Genomic DNA, 23,818 nt, shown 5'->3' with positions numbered 1-23,818 from the left:
CGTTCACTACAATCTAGTTGTACAATATTTGCTAGAGAAAATTTTATATCTTTTGATACTTCATTTAATTCATTAATGATATGATATATGGACGGATAATATCCACTTAGAATTTTACTTTTTTGCGCCTCACCATTTTTTAGTTTATACCAAATAACATTTTCACAATCGGTAAGATTATAACATGTTAAAGGAACATGCAATTCATTTAATTCTACATACCAATCGGTTTCTGATCATTGAATATTATTTTTAGCTGATTTATAAAATGTGGCCGACTATTTTTAGGATACACATCAGTACTAGCATTTGAAACTAGTGTGATGTAAAAAATATCATCTATCATCTATACTTTCAGAAATCATTTTCATTTAAAGTGAAGTGCCAAGTTTGAAGTTCCAAATTGAAATGGCAATTTTAAACCGTGTTCATCTTTTAAATTTACTTCAATCGTGTTAAAATATGATTTTTCAACTTTTACATAATGTGGTGTGTGAAACAAAACATTTTAGATGTCCATGACCAATATTATACACACTAATTTTACGAAGTATCGGACCAATATTTTCTTGGTGTTTCACAATATCAACACAAACATTAATAATGTTTGGTATATTATATTCTAAATCACATGGAAATTTTGCACGTGTTATTAATTGAACTTCCACATTAGAAGGTTTTGCAAAAACAGTAATGTGAAACTCGATTGTATTTTTATTTATGAGTCCAAATAAATGTTGTAATCCATGTGTTATACCAATTGTACATTGATCTTTTAATTTTAATTTGCTTTTTACTTTTATAATTTTTAACATGCGTACATGTTCCGGAATCATATCTAAAATGGATTGAACGGAAGAATAATATCTTGGTGTTATACCAATATCATTAGTTTCAAATTCATCATCAATGATGGTTTGAATTAGAATTTTTTCGTTTTCACGAACATTATAAAAGTTAAATGATATATTAAGTTGTGTTAATGCAACATACAATTCTCTCTCACTTAAGTGAATAGGTTGTGCAAGGTTTGCTATAAATGATGAAGTTGTATTATTACTAAAAATCTCATTACTAGCATTTGAAGGTAGAGCAACATAGAAATCATGTTTTGTCGATGAACTCATTTGGAAGACTGAACAGAACTTGTTTCAACCTACGAATTCATACTTGATGGATAACCTTACCATTTGAAATACATCATACATTTCTTTCGTTTTAATACTTTTTCAATTAAAAATGTGTTGTTTGAATTAAGATTTACTTTTTGTAATTCTTGTTTATAAAATATACATTTAATTTTTTCCCCATTCCGACAATTAGGATTTGTCGGAATACATTTATCAATGATAGAAATTTCCTGTGACCATTTTGGTAAATACCCTTTTTCAAACTTATGTTTATATTTACTAACACGTATATAATCACTGGAATGAAATTTACATGTTAATTTCTTTTTATTCATTATATTTCCGTACAACGTATTCCAAGCTTGATCTACATTAGAATCATTTACATCTGTAGGTGTTAATTTAATACTACTATGATTCGTGTGATTATATTTTTTACAAATTGATCTAAATCATCTATATAACGATATGTATTTCTAGCAGTAAAATAACGATACAATTTTTCTTGTAATGTTCTTATAAACCGTTCTGCTAATGCACATGTAATTTCTGAATGAACACTATAATGATTAATTTCATATTCTTTAAATAAACATTTTACATGGTGATTATAAAATACTATACCTATCAGTTTGTACATTAAACACGGGTAGTTTAATTTTTAAAAATTTTTGTGATTGCTTTTACCATTTCAGGACCTGTTTTTGTTGTTAAGGAACACAATACGCGTATCGTAAAAATATCTATACAACATAAAATATATTTGTAATTGTTGTTATACTTTGCGATATTTTGCATATCTGCTAAATCCATTTGTAATGTTTCTTTTGGTGCACTAACATAATATTGTTTACGTTCAAACATTTTACGTGCTAGTGCTTGTAATGTATAGGCATCTTGCGATACTAACCAATCTTTAATTTTCTTTTTTTGATAATTTGGTTTTCTGTTGTATTGTTTTAATACTTGATAAAGAAGCAGGATTTGTATAATCGTAGTGAAATTTTGACAATTTTACCATTTTCACATTTTATAATCTTTCCAATTTTTAAATATATTTGCTACTATTGTCGGTCTTCGTCATTTTTTAACTTTACTGTGTGATTTTACTATACGTGTAGAAATATATTTTCGCGGTACATTGAGATCATCTAATAAACTTTTAAATTCATGAATGCCTATTGGATTTCTAGAATATTTCGATGTACGCACATCACTTATTAAATCCATAATATTAGAACCTGGTTTGTTCTTGAATACGCACTGTTCCAGATTTTTCCCAATGGATTTTATTGGAACTTGTTAACAATTTTAATAATAGTTCTTTTTTTCAAATTGATTTCGCTACTGACAAATAAAAAGGGTAAAATAGAATTATTCTTTTCTTCAGTTGTTGTTTCATAAATATATTTTTCAATAATAGGTAATGTGATAGGATTTTGTGAAACTGCTGAAGTATAATTTAAATACTGTTTCAATGCTTGTTGATACACTTTCCATTTTTCATCAATACTAAGATCATTACGTTTTAAATTATTATTCATTTCTTCATCTAAACGAAATTGATGTGAATCTATTGTTTTCATATTTGCATGCATTTGTTGCATAGCATTTTCAGGAACTAGTCATGTTACGAAATTCCGACATAACTACCTTCCAAATAAACTACTTGCTACTGCAACAAGTAATGGCTCTAAGATTAATGGTAAAAATGCACCACCTTTTTGTAATAAATTTTTCTTTTTCTTTATAAGTGATGTACGTTGCGCAGATAAAGCACGCAAGATCTTTTTAGGTCTCCGTAAACGTTGCTTCTGACGCGAATTCAACGGAATGTTTCCTTTTATTGAATTTTTAGCAACTTGTGAAATAGTACGTATTTAATCACTAGACGCATTTTGTATAATTTGATTTCGCTTTGCACTTTTGCATTTGCACTAAGCTCGGAGACTATCAGTGTGTTGTTTCACCTTCAACATACTGAACTAAACTGAACATAAAACTACTGAATTACTGTATTTTACATTTGCATATACATGCAGTATTTCACCAAGAAAATATTTGTACGTAATCGCAATGCACCACTTGGTTTTTGCGTTAAATCAAATAGCAAATAAATGTGAGGTTCACTAGTTATATCTTCCAACACATTCACAAATTGTTTACTATACCGTGGCATGATTTGTCTAGCTAGATATTGTATTTGTAATTTATCACGAGGAGTATTAAATACTATAATAAAATGTGCATTTAAACTTATATCACGTGCATGTTTTCCTTTTGGAAATAAATTTTGTACAATGAATATAACAGTTAATTTTTATGATGTGCATATTTTGTGAATAAGTTTGCAACATAACCATTTGTTTCAGACATTAAGTTATCTAATATTAATAATTAATTTTCTTGTTTTTCAAAATTATTCTTATCTGGAATTCCATACACGAATCGAATTTGTGCACTTGCATCCAAATTTGGTATTACTGCACCGTAACACTATACAATTTTATTAAATTTTATAGTTAACATTTCATTGCATTCATTTAATAAACGATTCACACAACAGGTTTTACCTGAACATGAAGGACCAGCAATTAAAATAGTAGAGGGATATTGAAACTTTAAAATTTTGTTTTAAAATAAATGCATACAACCAATACTTTACTTTATATACACATACTGACATCTAAGAGCTACTTTTCATGGGAAAGGAGAATATAAAAGACATGAAGCGCTTCCATAAATAAATTAATTAATTAAGGAAATACATTAATTTTAATAATTCACACTCATAGAGTGTATTATAGAATTTGCACAGCAAACGAATGAATAAAAGACACTCAAACATTACCACTTATAGATCAGGCTAAAATTTCTGTACACTACCATGAGATGAACTTCGTGTCCTTGGTATAGGTCCAGTATAATGTGTGTCAATTCGTTTTGTTTTTTGTTTACCTCTTGGTGGGTTTTTGTCTCTTTACGTGGAAACTCCTGAAACCCTGTTTTCGCACAATACTATTTAGGTTCTTTATGGTTGTTGAATTCATTTCATCACAGACCAATGCATAGAAACTCTCAAAGTTTACTTTTTGAGTTTTATCATTTAGTCTAATTCCCCTAATTTTGTGTATATATCGAAATTTCTCAGAGGCATTTTTAAGCCTAATACTGTAATACTGTAATTAGCCTAATACCCTAATCCAAGGAATGTTACAAACTCCCACCCTACTTCTATTTCATCAGTCAGATTACCCAAATATTTTCCAAGCTTTAACGGAGATCCCATATCTTTTTTGCACGTAAACATAATACTGTTAGTGTCACAGTAAATTACAGGTCCTACAGTTAGAAGCAAGTCATATAATTCTAGCCTGGCCCATGAGGTAATAAACCCACCAAGTATATCGTTGGAAAATTGCAGAGGCACTTTCTCAGTTTCCAGGTCTTTATATGTGAGAGTAAGATATTCGTCACTAACTGGAATAACATTATGAACCTCATACCGGGGTGCTGTAAGATATTTATGAAACTCTGCCCCACTATCAACAATTATTCACTGCGTCATATATGCACGTTGTCCCCATTTACCGTAATGGGAATTGATGTACAACTTCGCGAATTGCCTAAGTCCAGGGTTCGTCTTTATGTTTTCTTTATTTAATCTTATACCTTCATGAGGATAATAATCGTTAATATATTTTGTTTGTCTTCTTCAGTTTTGCACCAAGCAGGATAACCTAAAGATTCCTGCTTCATTTGAAGAAACGTATTCACATAGTCTCAGAATAAACTAGGTGAATTCCGATCTTCAGAACTCATAATTTCGAATTCCCAGATTTAATATATTTTGACTATCTGATAACCGTTTTCAAGAGCACGGTGTAGCTCTGGTGTACAAAAATGTTTTAGTCATTGCGCGTTCAGAATCGCTGTGTCCAATTGTCAATAATTTCTTCTTCCACACATGAACTGCAAAGTCCAATAGTAACCGCCGTTGCGCCACGTACGAGAGAACGAGGAAAAACAGTTGTTTCGGGGAAAATAAGGTACATTTTATAATCTCATGATTTTCCCCACATCTGGGAAAACTGGCCTCTTATGTACTTTAGGTGGTCCCACCGGAAGAGGTTTCCTTGCCATGACATAGGGGTATAACGATTAAATATCGTAATACTTAATGATTCCATTGTCCGTACGATTCGCATACGAACGAAAGACTGCACGTCCACCATTGTAGCAACTCTTAGTAATTAGAAAGTCGCTTACATTATTGCAATGTTCACTAAGAAACCTTTGTTACTGTACATATGTGCGTACTTTATCATCCCAAGAGCACTCCCATATTCCATACAAATTCATTTTTAGAATTTCCGTGAAATATTTACGACGGAGTTCCGTATGTTCGTACCTTTTCTCGAATGTGTTATACGGACCATGCCCATTATCTACTACGGCATTACGGTTATACGGGAAACAAAAGTTATAGCCGTGCCAAAAACATCCCATGAAGTCAAAAACTGCGTTAAGTTCTGCGTGGTATGCGTCAACATTATACTTTCCAAAAGGTTGTTCTGCATTTTGTCCAGCATGCTGGATTTCTATATTCAATTCATGTTCCATATATGTTAGCCATTTTATTGCTTTTTCACTAGTTTTTGTTTTATGATGGAACCCCAAAGGTGGTATAACAGAGATAGTTTTTTCTGGAAGATATGATGTACGATACGTTTGCATGGGTAAAATTGCAATCGTTGACGAAACCAAAAACATTGTAATCCATCCGTTTTCTCTTCTATAATATTACTAAATTTAATAACAGCTGTGAGAATTCTCACATCGTTTTCCCAGTACTCCAGCATTTCAGTTTGCAAATTAAGTTGCTCTCCCTATCGTACACGTTCTTCCTGCTATGCCTACAACCGATGTCTTTCTTCAGTACTTCGGGGTTCAGGGTTATAGTATTCTATTCTCGGATAGGGTCCTACATAATTTTGATTCTGCAAACTATTAAACAAATTTGGGAAATCTCCCTTTAAATTTCCACTGAGGCCAAATGTTTTCGGGAGTTTCGACAGCTTCGCCACGAGGAATAGAAATACTAAAAATCATTTGACCCTGAATTAGGTTTTTGGAATAATATGCTGGGACTCAATGAGAAATCTCAAACAGAAGATGTCAAAGCGTGAACCATTGTGTGCCAGTACACAAATCATACTAAATACGGGTCTATCAATTAAAATATGCATTGTAAACTCGTCAATCGTTTTAAAAGAAAAGGGACGATTACCGTTTTTATCACATGTATTGCAGGGCTCATCAATGTTTTTGTTTATGCATTCATTGCAAGCATATCTAAGACAAGCTAGACAAACTTTATGTTTTCGTTCCCCACGCTCATTTTCCGGCTTACGCATGGTTTCTACATCATAAACAATATAAAGAAACCTCTCCATACGAGTTGGTTTCAGTTTCTTCACATAACATGTGTGACCTTACTGTACATGTTCATGATATGTACTGCAGTATTCCGCACAAGTATGATCCGATTTCCGTCTTCTTAAATCATAGATTGCAATACAATTGGTGCAAAGTTTAACATATTTGCACACACTCTTGCCAACTTTATTACCTTTTAAGTGATTGTCTAAACATTCACCATTAGTAAAGTACATTTTGCATGCATTACATTTCATTTTGTGCCTGGTAATATCTATTTGACGACATTGTTCACAAGATGAACACACTACTTCACACTTATGTGAAGGACATCTTTCATCATAACCGACTAAACAATGTAAACAATACTTTCTACTTCTTAGAAAATTAGTGATAGTTCTAATAGGAGAAAATGTACAATATTTCCCCTTTAGTCATAACAGATATAAATGAGTTTTGGTCCCTGAATACCTGGTCGCTGTAATTCTGTTTCTGGGTAACGCAATCTAAATTCGAGTATCGTTTCCGGAACTTTTTCATAAATAATAATTTGTTAGTTCAGACTCAAATGTTTTTGAAATAATTCAACATCATTAAAATCACAACCATTTTTCCCTTTAACACCTACTCGCGCAGAGGGCAATGGCGCTATGTTTTAATGTGTTTCGATCTAAGTCTGTTAAATGGCTTAAATTTTGACGGTTTTCAGCATGCTTAACTATGCCCAAACAATACTCTTATACAAACAAAGTTTGTCCGTATCGCTCCCCGGAAGATCTACTAAATGCTGAACAAAAATTCGTTCGGGGGTAAATATTTTTTCAGTGATGAATTATTACTCCTACTTTTTCCAGCACCAAATATCACGTTTATAATCTCAAAACGAAACAGAACATGTTCAGCTAGAAGGAAGTCGTCATGACTATTTAAAACTCTAGTAATCGAAGCTAATATGGATTATGCATAAATATCTTTGCAGCGTCTCCTTGGAACATACATTGCCTTGTTATCCTTACTATTCGAGGAATCAATGTACTTCCCAACAAAATCATTAGGTCTCGCATCAATAAGTACATTATTTAATGCGAAGTTCATTAAGTTTTCAATATTGGCCGCAGGATTTCTGATGTTTTGATTTCCCCTTGTCTTAACCGCAATTACATGTCCCACTAAATTACTTAGTGAAACTTTTTATGCTTTCACGTACCAGTTTGAAGTTACCTTCCACCGTATTTGAACATCTCTTTGAGCGCTACGTTGCCCATAAGGACGTAGAAGACGTCCCGGGCTGTGGAGACCTCATCCCGTAACCACGAGTATCGCGTGAACATTGTACAGTTGATTGTTCTACTTCTTCAGCTACAACATTCACTTGATTTTGTCCAATTTCAAATAGCTCATTAAACAAGACCTCCACATACCCAGATGTTCCGTATTCAACGCGATTCACAACAGCAGCGGAATTGTGATTTATGTTTGTACCATCTGCCCCGCTAAGTAAATGTTCATTAATAATTTCATCAATTAAACTAAAATATTCTTCTTGAAGTGAATTTTGTAAGGGTTGACTTTCTTGGTGCACCGAAGTTACGGGATTCTGAACAACAGATGGCATCACATTATTAACCGAAATAAATCGCAAACCATAATTACAAAATTCGTCAACCTTCGCTGCATTTATCGTATCAACTTGTTCCTGATTAAAATAATATAAATGTACAAATTTAACATGTGCCCACTGGTACATGACTTGTTCACGGAAAAATCCATGTGTGATCAAATCAACAATATCGGAACTCGATATTGCATATTGTAAGAGTACAGCCTAATCATTTTGATAAAACTGAAAAAGACTTGCAAGCAAGGTATCACACCTTTCGGTTCCTCGTAGTCCCTGATTCGGCACCAAGTCTCCAACACGCGTTCCTTAGTGTGCAGGCCTTCAGAGACAGCAGCCAAGTAAATCTCATCGATTTAATTGAAGTCATTTATCATCGAAAAATTCCATCTCTAAATATACATAAAATAATTTTAAGTATTTTACACACAAAATAAATACAACATATGCAATAAAATTTTCTTGAAGAATCATCAAAATAATTGTGCTGTGAAAATACTAATATTCATTCTTTAACAATTTTCTCAATATGTTTTCATCAACTCAATAATTAAGCTTAAAAAACAATCGAAAGATAGTAAATACTTTCGATTCGCCAAAATTGTTATACATAAATGAACTAAATATAAATAATTTTATTTCATTCTTAATAGTTTTTCATTATCCAAATACTTGCATACGTAGAAAACTAATAAGTATATTTTTCAAAAAAGCAATTCGTTAACATTAATCTAAACATTTGTTTCAAATTCATTGTTAATGGCAAATCAATCTTAAATTATGAAATATATACTATATAAATGTACTTCTAATTTAATCTGCTAACTCTGGTAAAAATTTCACAAAAGATCTTGTTTTCTGTTCCTGCTTCCTGCGCTTTCAACAGTTGTTAGAAAACTTCTCTATGTATGCACAACCGCAATAATACGCTTAATATTATTACTAATTTCCTTTTATTGTTATGCTTCAATAGTCCTTTTTATGTGTTAACTTTGATATATTTTCTATAATAATAAAAATATTAGGTTAAATTTGCACCAGCAACAGAACACGTCATGCAGCAGTCCTCACCAGCAAATACATAACATTCCCTAAACAATGTGGTATATATACACTACGAGACAAACTGGTTCAATTAAGTTTCAACATGTTTAAGCAGCTGTAGTAACACAAACAAAACAAATTCCTTCCATCACTGATTTAAAAAATTACAACATTGGGGGAGGAAAACAAAGGAATACCGCACCAATGGAAAAACATTACTGACGAAAAGTGAGAAATACCGGAAACATACAACAATCTTTGTGTCGCCAATCAAAAACTTTACTAATGGTTGGGAACAAAGATAAACTTCCGCTTTTCAATAAATTGCTTAATAAAGGAAACAAACAGCAATCGTGGTGGCCCCAAAGAATGTTACTGACGTTAGGAAAAAATATTACTACGCACTTTTTAGTACTTTTGTGACTATTTATCAGTTTACACTCATTAAGTGTTCTGTTGAGAAAAAATAACATGTTTCCAACAGGAATTGAACGAACTAATGTTAACAAGGAGCTTTAAGTAGGATCACAATCAAAGATTGTTCTTCGATTAAATTATTACGAAATAATAAAAAATATTATCCAATAAATAAACTGAGCTTCCTATGGAATTTTATTATTTTCAACACATAGCTCTTGTGTAAAAATAGCAAAGGATCTAATGAATAATGGAAAATTCTACAACAAACGAACCAACGAAAAAATCAGATTGAGTGTTCTATTAAGAAAAATTAGCTGAGCTTGCTATGTAATTTTAATATACTCGCATCTGTGTTGCTCAAAGAGCTTCCTATGGGAGCAAACCGTGAAAAATAGGAAAGAAAATTAAAATGGTATGCATGCAACACTAGTTTATCACCGTTAACATTCTATTTTGAGTTCCACAAAATAATAATAAAACCATGTTAAGTAATCAACTGCATTAAATGTACTACGTCCTACAGTATGCACGATACTATCTGCTAACCGGTAGGTGTCCCGCCCATTACATCTACAACGGACTAATATAATCCCGATACTAATTGGTATGCACTATACGTATTTCCTATTCGTTAAAAACCAAACATGTAAAAATGGTGAACGTTTACTAATTCATATAGTACGTATACCAACCACTATACCTATTTCCTATACGTATAACACATAAAAACAAATAAAAATAAAAATAGTGGAACGTTAATACTAATTACTAACCAATATGTTTATTAATCACTGCATCTATTTGCTGTACATACAACACATAAACACGAACTAATGTTTACTTATTGTTAATTGGTATCCATTATATTTACCTACCAGTGCACTTGTGTCCTATACTTCGTGACACACAACGGAGAAAATATGAGCGTCCGAGGCTCATATAAAGTGCTAGCCGGCCATTGTGTATACATGCAATGCCATACAAATAGATATATAGTATAAAAAGAGGTGGTAAGCTTAATACAAAGTGCTAACCAGCTACTACGTATATTTCCTGTACATTATTACGTACATCGCGAAAAATTCACTAATTCATACGGTCTGTATGCCAAGCACTGCACATGTGTGCTATGCTTTATTACGTACAAAGCATCAGTGCTGAAAAATTTTCACATTCACGTCAATATTAGGTGATAGTTGGTAAATATAGCGTCCACTGCGTCTGTGTTATATACAATGCATAAAACTTACTAATATAAAAATGACGAAAGATTTTCACAATTACTAATTGTTAGCCGGGTACTGTGTATACGTACAATGGTTTACTGATATATGGATGACGCTAATACTAAGTCATAGCCATCATATATGCAGCACAAATCTCCTATACTTTATTACATACCAATATAAACCGTTTTGCCAATACTATTTGATATCCGGTATGTTTGCTATGTATTGTGCATATCTCCTATACTTCAATACATACAATGCTTAAAAACAAACTAATACAAAAATAATGGAAAAATGCCACGTTAATACCAATACTAAATGGATACCATTATATTTGTTGACCACTGCACATATTTCATATACATAAACTAATCGGAATTAACTAACTGGTAGCCATGAGCCATATCACCACTGCACGCCAATTCCTGTATTATGTAAGGTCGCTATGTTTAATTTTTACATTACACCTAGTGTATATTACGGAATCGCTGACGCTATTTTCTTATGCAGTACGTTTACTGATCATCCATAGAAACTACTGTATACTGTGTACAACATGGCATGCTTAATATTGTTAGCTATTGCGTTTAGTACCTGCTATACATCTATTTTCCACAACCTTATGCACTATTTTGTAGTGTGTACAATATAGCATGCCTTGCCGCTGATGCCAAGTTAGCCATAGCGTTTTCTACCCGCTTTGCATTCATACGCAATAGTATATACTGTGTATAACATAACGTCACTTAACATTGTCAACCAATGCTCTTACTAGTCGCTGTGCATCTATTTTGCGCTTCCGTAGGCAATAATGTGCGGTGTGCAAAATGACGTTCTTTCCCGCTGTCACCCATCGCGTTTACTACCCAGTGTGCATCTTTATGCACTAATGTGTGCTATGTATAACACAGTATTCTTTCACGTTATATTTTGTTGTATTTACTACGCACTGATCATCTTCTATGCATCCATACGCAGTATTATACACTGTGTGCAGGGCATCAGTTGTTACCGCTGTTATCCTATTTATTCATAAACAGTATTGTATAGTGTGTATAACATACCATCCCTTCCCGATGTCATCCTTTCCCTTTATTGCCCACTGTGCGTCTCGTATACATCCATAAGCAATAATGTACGCTGTGTATAACACAGCACCCCTTGCCGCTGCTTTTTTGTTATCTATTGTGTTTACTACTCGGTCTGCATTTATTTTGCCCTTCTGTAGGCAGTAAAATATGCTGTGTATAACATATCATGCATTGGCGCTGTCATCCATTGCATTTACTACACGCTGTGCATCCATACACAGTACTGTATACGGTGTATAACATAACGCCACTTAACGTTGCGTTTACTACCCTTTGTACATCTATTTTGTGCATTCATAAGCAATAATGTACGCTATGTATACATATCATAATTTCCCGCTGTCATTCATCGCATTTACTATCTGGTGTGCATCTATATGCAGTATTTATGTTGTGTATAACATCCATTTACCGTTCGCTGTGCGTCTATTTTACGCATTCATAAGCAATAATGTACACTGTGTATAACATTATGATTTGCCGCACTCACCCACTGCGTTTACCACCCATTGTGCACTCATACTCAGTATTGTATACTGTGTATAGCAAAGCATCCGTTGGTGTTATCATTTATTGCCATTACTACGCATTGTGCATAAAATTTGGCAATGTCGGCCAACTGTTTTCAATCTGCACCTTAGCATGCTGTAAGCGCCGCAATAGCGGGCATTTGAACAAATATTTTCCACCTACGGTTGTGCATAAAACGCTATCTAGCAAAACATAATACGGCGTCCACAGGTGCCGTTAAAAGCCATTATATTTCTATGCGTTTGACGTACCAAAACCATATAAGCAATGCCGGCGTTGTTCACCATCATCTTTTGAGTAGGCGGCTCGCGTATTCTTCATCACGAAATTCCCGCGTGCCGCTGCTAACTTTTACGCACAAAAAAGGCGGACGGTTGTGTTCACGCAGAAAATGGCGTTACCGCACTTACCGTCGCGCTCCGTGCACCGTTTCCTTTGCTCGTCAACTGTTTACGTTAGTCAAATCTATTCAACATAAAGCCGCCATGTTTGTTTCTCGTACACAAAAGTATATTCCTCATATCTCATACATATGTAAACACTTTACTGTAATTTAAGTGTTTTCCAACAGTCCTGTGTTTTTTCATTCAAAAACAACGTGTACAGTTACTGCTACACATTTGTGTCAGTTTCCATAGCGTAAAGTGTGTTAACTCAAAAATTTAGCAATGTTGTGCCAAAACATAATCAAGTCGCCATTAGGTAAGTGAAATTTTTCTTTTTCTCATTCACAATGTATAGATGCATTCTTATGCTATTACTATTCATAAACTCGGACAGACGGACGGAGAAACAGATACACAGACATATATACAAGGATATATATATGGTCTTCAAGATATAATAACCAAGCACAACGATATAGTAACTTAAATTTCATCAAACACCATAAAAATAAGTTACATACTTCCTTCAATACTCCCCTTTCTTTCTACATTCTCATTACATCGATCATCATTCAGCTACTTTAATCGTACATCTCCCTTACTCCCGTTAAACTCAAAAGTAATAAACAATATACTATTCCTGCAGCTTCTACTCCACTGGTACTCTTTTTTCATTTTCTTCCTAAATATTTAAATTAGGCAATCTCATTTTTAAAACTACTGTATCTATGTGAATGAATACACCATTTACTCAATGAAAAATAAAAAATCTTTCCTTCCGTTTAACTCAATGAAACGAAATTGAAAATACTCATTGAGGGTCACATAATCTCTTCTTGTAAATGGCATATCAAAACAACAACAACAGGGGCCTCACTTAACAGTAAATTCCCGCTGTTCCAATGAACACTTTCCCTTCTAGTGCTAACCACCACTCCGCCTCCCGCTGTCACTCTTTAAATTACAAGAGTCCCTCCTATTCCCAAAGACCACTGTGTTCAATCCGTCCCCTGTCCCCTTACTCACTATCCATTCATTCATTCATAAGTTTATCTCTGTCTGACAATGTTCCTTGCATTTTAAAGGTAGAAAAGTTCTCACAATATTCTCTTACAAAAACTATACAATGCGTTTCAATTTTTAGAAAGAATCTTTCGTGCTAAAAAGGAAATAAATTCATTTCTTTTTTAAACTGAAACAACACTCCATCCTATAATCACAATGTAAGCTGTTAAGTTTCTAACCCAATTTCTGTTTGCTAAACTATACACATAAAGTTCTTTCTTCTTCTAACCTCCCCTTTTATCTTAAAGTGCTTGCCTTCAATACCCGTTTGTGCTCCCACCCCAACATCAAAATAAACATTATTCACTGTTCCACAAATATATTCATTAAGGGTAAAAGGTCCCTGTCTCATATTTTCAGTATTCGCTATTTCACAAATATATCCAATAAGGGAAAAAAGGGCAATATTTCATCTTATATTTTTAATATTCACTTAATATGTATAAATTTTCTTATCATCAACAATGAAACACAGCCTTCAAATGCACACAACAAAACACAAAATATACCCACAGAGACCTCAACAATTGTCAACACAAAATCAAAATTACGCCGCCTATATGATTGCAGGTTATTTATAAAGAGACATTTTCCACTTAAAATTAATATTAAGTTCCCCCTCCGCTTCTTATAATCTTACTTATCACTTTTACGTTGATACTGTAATAGTTATCAAAAACTTGTGTTTCTCCATGCAAAAGGGAATTATCAGCAGGAGGAAAAAAGAGATCATTCTGTTTCTGATATTTTCAGACTATCAAATCAATCTTTCGGGGAAGTCTAGTCCGGATAAAATTATCTTACTCGATTAATTATCATAATCTACCCTCCAACAGTTTCCTGTAACAAGCTTGATACTCATATCAACATTTCCTGTATCCTTTTTATATCTCCCAGAGTTCCGGAAGTATCGGTGATATCTCAGAGGGAATAACACTAATAATTTTAACTGTATAACATAGGTTTTACTATCAAAATCACAGTCATGTCAGACCGGATATCCTGGATACATCCAAGTCATTAACTACTGAGGAACACTTGAGAAACAAGAAAGGCCTTATTTTACATAAGGTCTATATATCTACACACAATTTTATTTGCTTCGGTCCACTCCTTCCTGCGCTATTTCGGTAATCTGTATTCTTTCGGATGGGGCCTAGGCCTTAACACTGTTTTTCCGCACAAATTAAAACACGTTTCATTTATTGTTTTGCAAATTGTTACTATACGAAATTTCGTTACAATTCTGCATATTCTTTAGGAACTTCTGACGTATGCTTATTTGCACTTTTGATATTTCATAATAACGGTTTAGAAGGTCCGTGCCTCACTCAACCGCTTTTTTCCAGGAAAATAGGAAACCCAATTATTTCATTTTACGTCTACAATATCTGTGCACAATGTCATTTAATTCGGTGAACTTCTTCTTGCCTCCTGGGCTTCAAATTTCAAAACTTTAGGTGTCGGGGCTTTTGCCCCCTAAAACCGTTTTTCCGCAGAAATTAAAAAAACCGTATTCGTTTATTTTTTTGCGTATTGTCCCTGTACAACCTCTCGTTCTAATTCTTCATGTTCTTTAAGCACTTCTGACGTACTCTTTGTAGCACTTTTGATATTTTGCGATCAAAGTTTTGGAGGCGTCTCTGTCCCACCTAAACGCTTTTCTTTTTTACATGAAAATAAGAAACCTGTATTCCCTTATTTTATGTCTACAATATCTGTGCACAATTTCGTTTACTTCGCTTCATTTCTTCTGGCCTTTCGGGCCTCAATTTTCAAAATTTTGGATGGGGGCTTTTGGTCCCTAAAATAGTTTTCCGCAGAAAATAAAAAAAACTCGTGTTAGTTTATTTTTTGCGTGTTGTTCATACACAAAGTTTCGTTGCAATTCTTAAAACTGAATAAGGAAAAAGAAAAAAAGAAAGAGAAAGAAACAAACAAAAGAGGGGGAAAACCTGTATGGTGTATGGAATAAGTCGTGAGGTGGAACCCTTCACCCCTGGTGGGGGAATATTCATGAGGCTATCAGCTTATATCTAATTTCATAGGAATATATAATCCATTTCTTACTTTTGAACATACAAGGTTCAACAAAAATGAGAAAACTTTTACATCGGACTTCTCAAGAAAAATAAAATAAAATAAATACATGACCGTGTTTATTATATATAGAATTCCCAGTCACGACCCCTTTTCAGTTTTATTAAAAAATAGAAGAAGAAGTAAAGAAGAGAAAAGAAAGATGGGATAGGAAGAAGAAAGGAAAGAAAAAAGGAAAGTAAGGAGATAAGGAAATAGGGAAACTCTTACTGGATATTTTTGAGAAATATAATAAAGGTAAGTGAATAATTATCGAATTGGGATTATTTCCAATATCTATTGGGTGAATATTTGGTATTAAGGTGATCAAAGGTAGACACATGTTTACCCATACCTCCCAGACCTAGATCCATTTAACCCCAACTACCGAATTATCCCAATCTAGCTCTAAGATAGATGAGAAAGTTTAATTTAACAGTTTATTCAATATTTTAGAAAGTTCTCGACTAGTATCCAATACTTGAAGGATAAATGATGAAGTTGATGGCATGTTAGAATCGACCACAGGAAACAAATCAAAGTAACACATATATTTGTCGAAGATTTTGACTCTCGAAGTTCTCCCATGATGATCGTTCGTTCAGGTTACTTCGGTCCTTTTTGCTTCCTTTATAGAACCAACTTAAATTGAGTTAGTATTGACTTTGAATGACTTTAATTGCCAACTACCATTAATTATAGATGTCACAAATATATGTCAAAAGAATTGGTGCACTTAGTATTAAACCTACATTTCACTCACACTCACATTCATACAGGACAATGTATACTTCAGGTTGCATTTAGTCGAATTAAACTAACCTAACTACATTTCTATAGACATTTATTACATTTCAAGAAAACTTAATTCGACAGCACAGGAGAAATTTCGATACACGAAAAGAAAATAATACTAGTAATAACAATATGGTTTATAGACATGCATAGACATTTGTTACCTTTCAATATCTAATAACACATTTCTCTTTGTAGATATATTAAAATTTGTATTACGTTTAAAAAATCGACAAAACGAAAGAAAAAGAAGGAAAAGAAAAAAATCAAAGGTTAACATTGAACATATTTAAGATTCAGTACGAACTACTACATATCAATGTGAGAAAAAAATAATTGGTTAATCATTTTAAAAATAACTTTGGTACCATTTTTATGGAGTCTCTATCCCAAGAGGGAAAATTTCGACAATTTTATGAGTCCTTTTCTCACGTCGATAATAACTCCTTTATCAACTCTCTTTGTACACTATGATTGGCGTCCATGAGAGTAGTTAGTCATTTGTCTTAACTACAGACAGAGATAGTTGCTTCACATTATATATATTTTTCATTTCGTCACTTGACGCACTTCGTATGAAAATTTCCAAATTTCATAAGATTTAAAAATAGTGAATTTAGTTCCGAACATTGGGACATATTTCTATTATACGATAGTTCAATGGAGCTAGATTTCCGGACCTATCCTAGGTCCTGTATTTACACTACGAAATTATTAATCACATTTCACTTCAAATTAAGATCACTAAATTTTATTTCTGGTTTATATCGTGAAGTCAAGAGATTCTAGTCACTGAACTGACGAATGATAAATAGTTATGTTTCCGGTCGTAGAGGAAGTATTTGGGGCACACTGTTTCATAATTCACTGATGGATACGGATTAGGGTTATTTTTACGACCTGTTACTTGTTCTATTTACATGCAACATTTAACATAGTATTAAAAAAATAATAGTTATGAACATTAATAACAAATCCGTAAGATGTTATTTATTACAAATTACGCGGTAATACTCTACAAACACAAATAGTTGGTCAGTATCGGGTGTCAGAAATCTATGGCAACCTAAAAAAACCAGGGTAAATACCGATCCCTTTACATACAAATTTTATTCTAATATCAATCTTAGTATTTCGTCGACACTTAACTTTCTACATAATCTTTTCATATTCAATAAGTATTCACACTTTCTTGGCTCAAAACAAAACAAAAAACCCTGACTAACAAAATTCTTTTCTCTTAATAAGGTTGCAACATTGAAATGTATATATAAACCCGATAACCAGTAATAATTCCATTTACTAAGATCCGCGTATAGAGAAATGGTTGATATTATTTACTAAGTTGACACAAGAAGTGGAAATACAACAAATAGAACAGGCACGTAACTCTTCAAACTATGTAAGCATATGTATAAATGTATATACAGAGAAAGAAAAAAGTCAAGATTATTTGAAATTAGTATGCCCAAATTACTAATACATACACACCATATAACCAATCTATAGAAATAAAAAACCAGAAGTCAGTAATCAATGGGTATAGTTTGTACGATCGATGAATAATAAAGCATCTGGGAATCTGAAATTGTAGTGTACCCTCTCGTCAGTCTCTCTCATGGTGGGTTGAGTATCGCGAAAAATGGTCCTGAGTTGTGCTGAAATACCGGGAATACCTCCACGAAGTGTATCCCTCGATGTCTCAGTTAGTACATACTATCGAAATAAGTGATATGAACATTGTATGTTTTCATGACTTTCAGAACCGGGGGGGAAGGTTTAACAAAAAAATCTTGAAGTAAGAAGGAAGAAAGAGACAAGATAGAGAAAGCGGCGCCAACGAAAGAAGGAAGATTGAGGTACTACTCACTACACAGAGGAGTGATCGAATTTAAATATATAACAACTCACAGCCAAAAATATTCACATATACCAAAAGAGGGCGATTTACTTAAATACGTAAACTCGAGGGCGTCCTGCTGCCAAGGATGCAAGTCTGTGTCCATCAGATCCCAATCCCACAAGAGTTTGCTTGTAAGATTGAAATCTGAGCCCCGTATCCGGCCCAGACCAGCAGGATAAAAGGAGGGGAAAGGGACCAGGTAACTGCGTCCCCAATTTTGAAATCTCTAAGTAAGAAAATATTCGACCCCTCAGAAGAACTATGGGGTTCAAGGACAGTAAAGAAACTAGAGTAAAAGTAATAGCTAAGATATCCCTAACTAGTAATTTGCCAAAATAAAAAAAATAAATAAACTAAATTTTGGATCGGTGATTTCAGTGACCAAACATCACCGATGGCTACCCTGCGCAGACATGCCAAGGTCTGGAACGTCGTTAATTTCATCATCTAATTAAAATGAGAAAAGAAACGAAAATACTTAAGAGGGCTAGGGGTCGACGTCCGGGTACGCAAGGAACATAAATATTAATTTAGTAGCGGTTGATTTAATCGGATAGCCCGATCTGAGCTGTTAGCTATATGAACACTTCACAGTAAATAAGGTAAGCAACGAAGAAGAAAAAAATCTCGGAGAGTCAATGAATGTTAAAGGTAGAAATGACCAAACCTGTACTTTCCGATGATTCCAGGATATAGCAGTTATTTTTCTTAATTATCATTCCCGTCAACCTTCAAAAGTAATTCCTACATGATGCTACTCTATCTGATGAAAGGCTTAAGATCCGGGGCTGTTAGTATGAGGTACTTAAATGCGAAGTAACATACAATTCCCAACTACACTATCCAATAGCAAACTCGGTTGGATGAATGTAGTGGTGTAGAAGACAAAACGCGAGAGATTTTCAGTAAAACATATTCATATTCACAATATATAATATACACTAGGCCTATCCATTTAAATATAGGTGTCATATCATCTCATTCATTTCATATTATATTCGTATTATTATTATATCGTTACATTTATTTATTATTTACTCATTTCCACACGAAGTAATATTTTACAGGCACCCTATTACATACATTTACACGCAGGCCATACACATATTACATTATGCACTAATAAATCTATAATTATCGCAAACAGTCACGCTTAAACTACTACACGATAACATTCATCGAACCACGGACTCTTTGTTCCGAAACACCTAATTATATTTACTTCGCAGTTTTTAAAAAAAGTCATACGTGTATTCTCTGAAAGTTGAATTGTCAAGAATTATTTTACTTCTGATTTGCTGATAAAACTAAAGCAACAATGGAATTTTCCTACAGCCGCGAGAAAAGAGAATTTAATAGTACATTTTGAAACAAACAGTAACATCATGTGGGCTTTACTTCTATTAAGAAAATAAGCATCCTTGATTTCAGTGGATATTTCGGTTTCTAACTGACATAGCAAGGTGTAAGTTTCAGAACAGTAAGATCGCATGCTATTTCATTGAAATGTATGCTCATAAGAACCGAAAACCATGTCCACGGGATGTAATTTAGAAATAAGGGGCTAAAATCAACCAACCTAAATCGATAACTCATGCACTGACGTAATGTCAACAAACAATTGATTACCGAAAACGAACACGATGGCGCTGCAGTAAGGAATAATCTACTGTGTACTAAAATACACCCTTACACTTGATAATCAAATCTATAATATTTATTCTGGTTTAGTATACTTCGAGTTAGACAAATGGTACTAAATTAACGCATATTTATACACTGTCCTAACCGAAAATTCACGCAGTCACATAAAACTACTAAGTACATACAATACTATGAATACTACACATAAAAACTACTATATAAACAAGCACCATTTATTATAGGCATATTAAAGGCAAATACCTGATAGATTTAAAAACACATTACTCCCTTGTCGGTATATGAAATTGGCTCTATTGAACTTTAGGGGGACAAAATGAGAAGTTTAACCCTAGGTCCAATTGACCTGACCAATTACTTAAAACATGTTTACTAGAATTTGAAGCCCTGGGGGCACTTTAACAAAATTTATTGAGGGACCTTTTCCCTGAGAGGGGAGAAGGCCCTAATACAAACAATAACTAACCCATTCCCCCGCTAGAAATGGTTCAATTCGGAAATGAATAGGAGCCCTTTCTGTTAGATTAAGCTGCCATTCTGAGAGTTAATATTACAAATATGAGACCTACTATATACATGCAATTACTGAATAAAAAAAATCACATTTACCAGAGACACTAACAAAATGCACAAAACAGGTCGTAATGTCCCTAACCCCTAACTAAACTCGTTGATTTGAAAGAAAAAGAAAGTAAAATCACTATTTCACTCTGTCTATTCTAGCTTGCAGCAACATGGCGTACTGTCAACCGGAATCTGATCTTTCGTTGAAGTATTAGCTGTTTCTTTAATAAAAATGTAGAATGTTGGGCTCCTAAGCCGCTTTCAGTTTTAACCAGGAACCTAAACTAGATTTTACCTAGATGTAATTAAACTGTCAGTCCTTTCTGGCAGAAATTGAGCAGTTGGTGTCGCGAATGGTGTTCCTTGATGCGTCCACGATGACAATAATAACATTGCGCCGAAAACGACAGAGATAGGAGGATTCCACCAATCAGGGCGAAATCTTTCAGCCGCGGAAATTACAAAGCAAATAGAAATTGGTGAAATCCAGATATAACCGGATCTCAAACTGACTATGGACTAGTGAGAGGGGGCGAGGGAAGATTTAGTTACCTAGCCAAATTCTACATTGGTCTGAAATTAAGAAAATTTATATCCAATGGCGGAACTATGTTTCGATATGACGTCCGAATGGTAAACCTTGTAACTATTCAACTTGTATATGCGAAAATGGGATGTACAATTAATCAAAATATAAATAAATATGTTATTCAGTGAAAATATGATTCCTAATGAGACCTTTCGATTCATTACATTCATTTGAAGTAAAGAGGATAAATAAATATTGTAATTAAACCGAAATCAAATTTTAAAAAAATTTACTAGGTACAGGGTGAGTAAAAAAAGTTGCCATTACTCTCAACTGTAACGTTGCATTACATTCTTCATGTCCTTTACGCACATCTGACGTACTGTTACTAGCACTTTTGATATTTCTTGATCAAAGGTTTGGAGAGGTCCGTGCCCCACCCAACCGTTTTCTCCAGAAAAATACGAAACCAGTATTCCCTCATTTTATGTCTACAATATGTGTGTACAATTTCGTTGACTTCGGTTCGCTTGTTTTCTTGCTTTTTTGGCGACAACTTTCAAAATTTTAGGTGGGGGTTTTAGCCCCCTAAAACAGTTTTTCCGCTAAAAAATAAAAAAACACGTATTCGTTTATTTTATGTGTAGTATTTATCTGCCAAATTTTATCAAAATCGAAGTGTTACACTTCGGAAGTGTTACTTGTGAGTAATGCTTATTAGCAACATCGTAGATGTTTGGAAAATATGCATAAAATATTTCTTTAAGCGTTGCCCGACTGAATGGTGGAGACAATTTTCCATGAAACCGACAGATGACTTACAAACATTGTTTTATGCGCACGAATAATAGACATGCAATCGCAAATTTCAAGTAATTAGAATCAACGCAAAAGTAAGCTTTCCGCAATCCACTAGCTCTGAAGAATGTTGTATCACAATGAAAAAAACAGTGGAAATGTTTATTGGTGAATTGTACGGGGTGCTTTTGCAAGAGTATGATGCTTTTCCAGAGAACCTGCTTGATGGGTCTAATCCCTAGATGGGTGCACGCTGTGCAGAATGCACCCATATTGAACATTTCTGCGAATAAAACTCTGATTTGGGATAGCCAATAGACGGTGATGCAAATGACCTGAGTGTACTCTGTCAGATTTTTCACTGTTCACTTCGTGTACAGTTATCTGTTTCACGCTTCTGAACGAGCAGAAAGTTTTGTCAATTGTTCATGATTGTCACTGATATCTCACATTTCCTAAATGTTTGCCGTTGTTTTTACAACTTCCTCTCATCGTTCAGTATTTTTCTCGATGTTTCGGTAATAAAAATGTCCTGGTCTTAACTCAAAGAATTTATCTAATAAAACCCTCAATTTCATGTCATTGTTAAACAATATACCATTCAAAGCGATCAAAAGTCATGAAAATCTGACAGCTCTAAATCTATAGAATACACAGAATAAGGCAGCACTTTCTATTCGAATTCCTGAATCACGGCCTTGGTCATTATTGACGATGTGATGACGGACATTGTCGTACTGCAGAAAAACGGATTTCGCCTATTCAGCTTTTTTCCTGAATTGCTCATTTGAATCGTATGTAGTTGTGGAACAAATTGCTCCGCATTGAGCATTTGGTTGTGTTCAAGGAGTTTGTAATGAATTATGCCTTCAGTTCCACCATACACACAATATATTCTTTCGAGGATGGAGGTCTTGTTTCTCTCGCGGAGTCGTTTGTATGTCGGGACTGCGCCATTCTTTTCTTTACTTCATATTTACGAAAAATTACCATTTTTTTCGTCGCCAGTCTTAGTGATGCAAAACTCTTTTTGTTGCAATATATTGAGCTATATCGACTGAGCAAACTGGCCCCAATTATGGGATGTTGATTTTGTTGTTTTTGCTAAAAGTGTATATCACTCCAAATACTGAATTTCTTAACCTTGCTCATTGTGTAAAGATAGTTTAGCACTTTTTTAAATGACAATCCATCTGTTCTGCCAATTCTCTGATCGCATAACGTGGATTACCGTGAAGAACGTTGCTCTTTAACGAACTCAATTTGTCCGGTGTATGGTCCATTCTTGAGGACAAAATTCCGGTTTTTGAAGTTGGAAAACTACAACGAGCAATACTTTGAGGCATTACTCCTTCTCCATACACAGCCCAAATCTCACCAGCAACTACGATGACCTTAACACTTCGATTAAATGCAAAAACCAAATTGTGTTTAAAATGCTTGGTTTTGTTCACTTGACATTCCACTTTAATGCTCTGAGAAGACACTAAAATCAATAAAATTAAAAACTACTGTGAACACATTTTTTTAAGCAA

This window comes from Thermobia domestica, chromosome 7, assembly GCF_964235325.1.
Source record: "Thermobia domestica chromosome 7, izTheDome1.hap1.1, whole genome shotgun sequence".
NCBI classification, from domain to species: domain Eukaryota; kingdom Metazoa; phylum Arthropoda; class Insecta; order Zygentoma; family Lepismatidae; genus Thermobia; species Thermobia domestica.
This window is presented reverse-complemented; position numbering follows the sequence as displayed.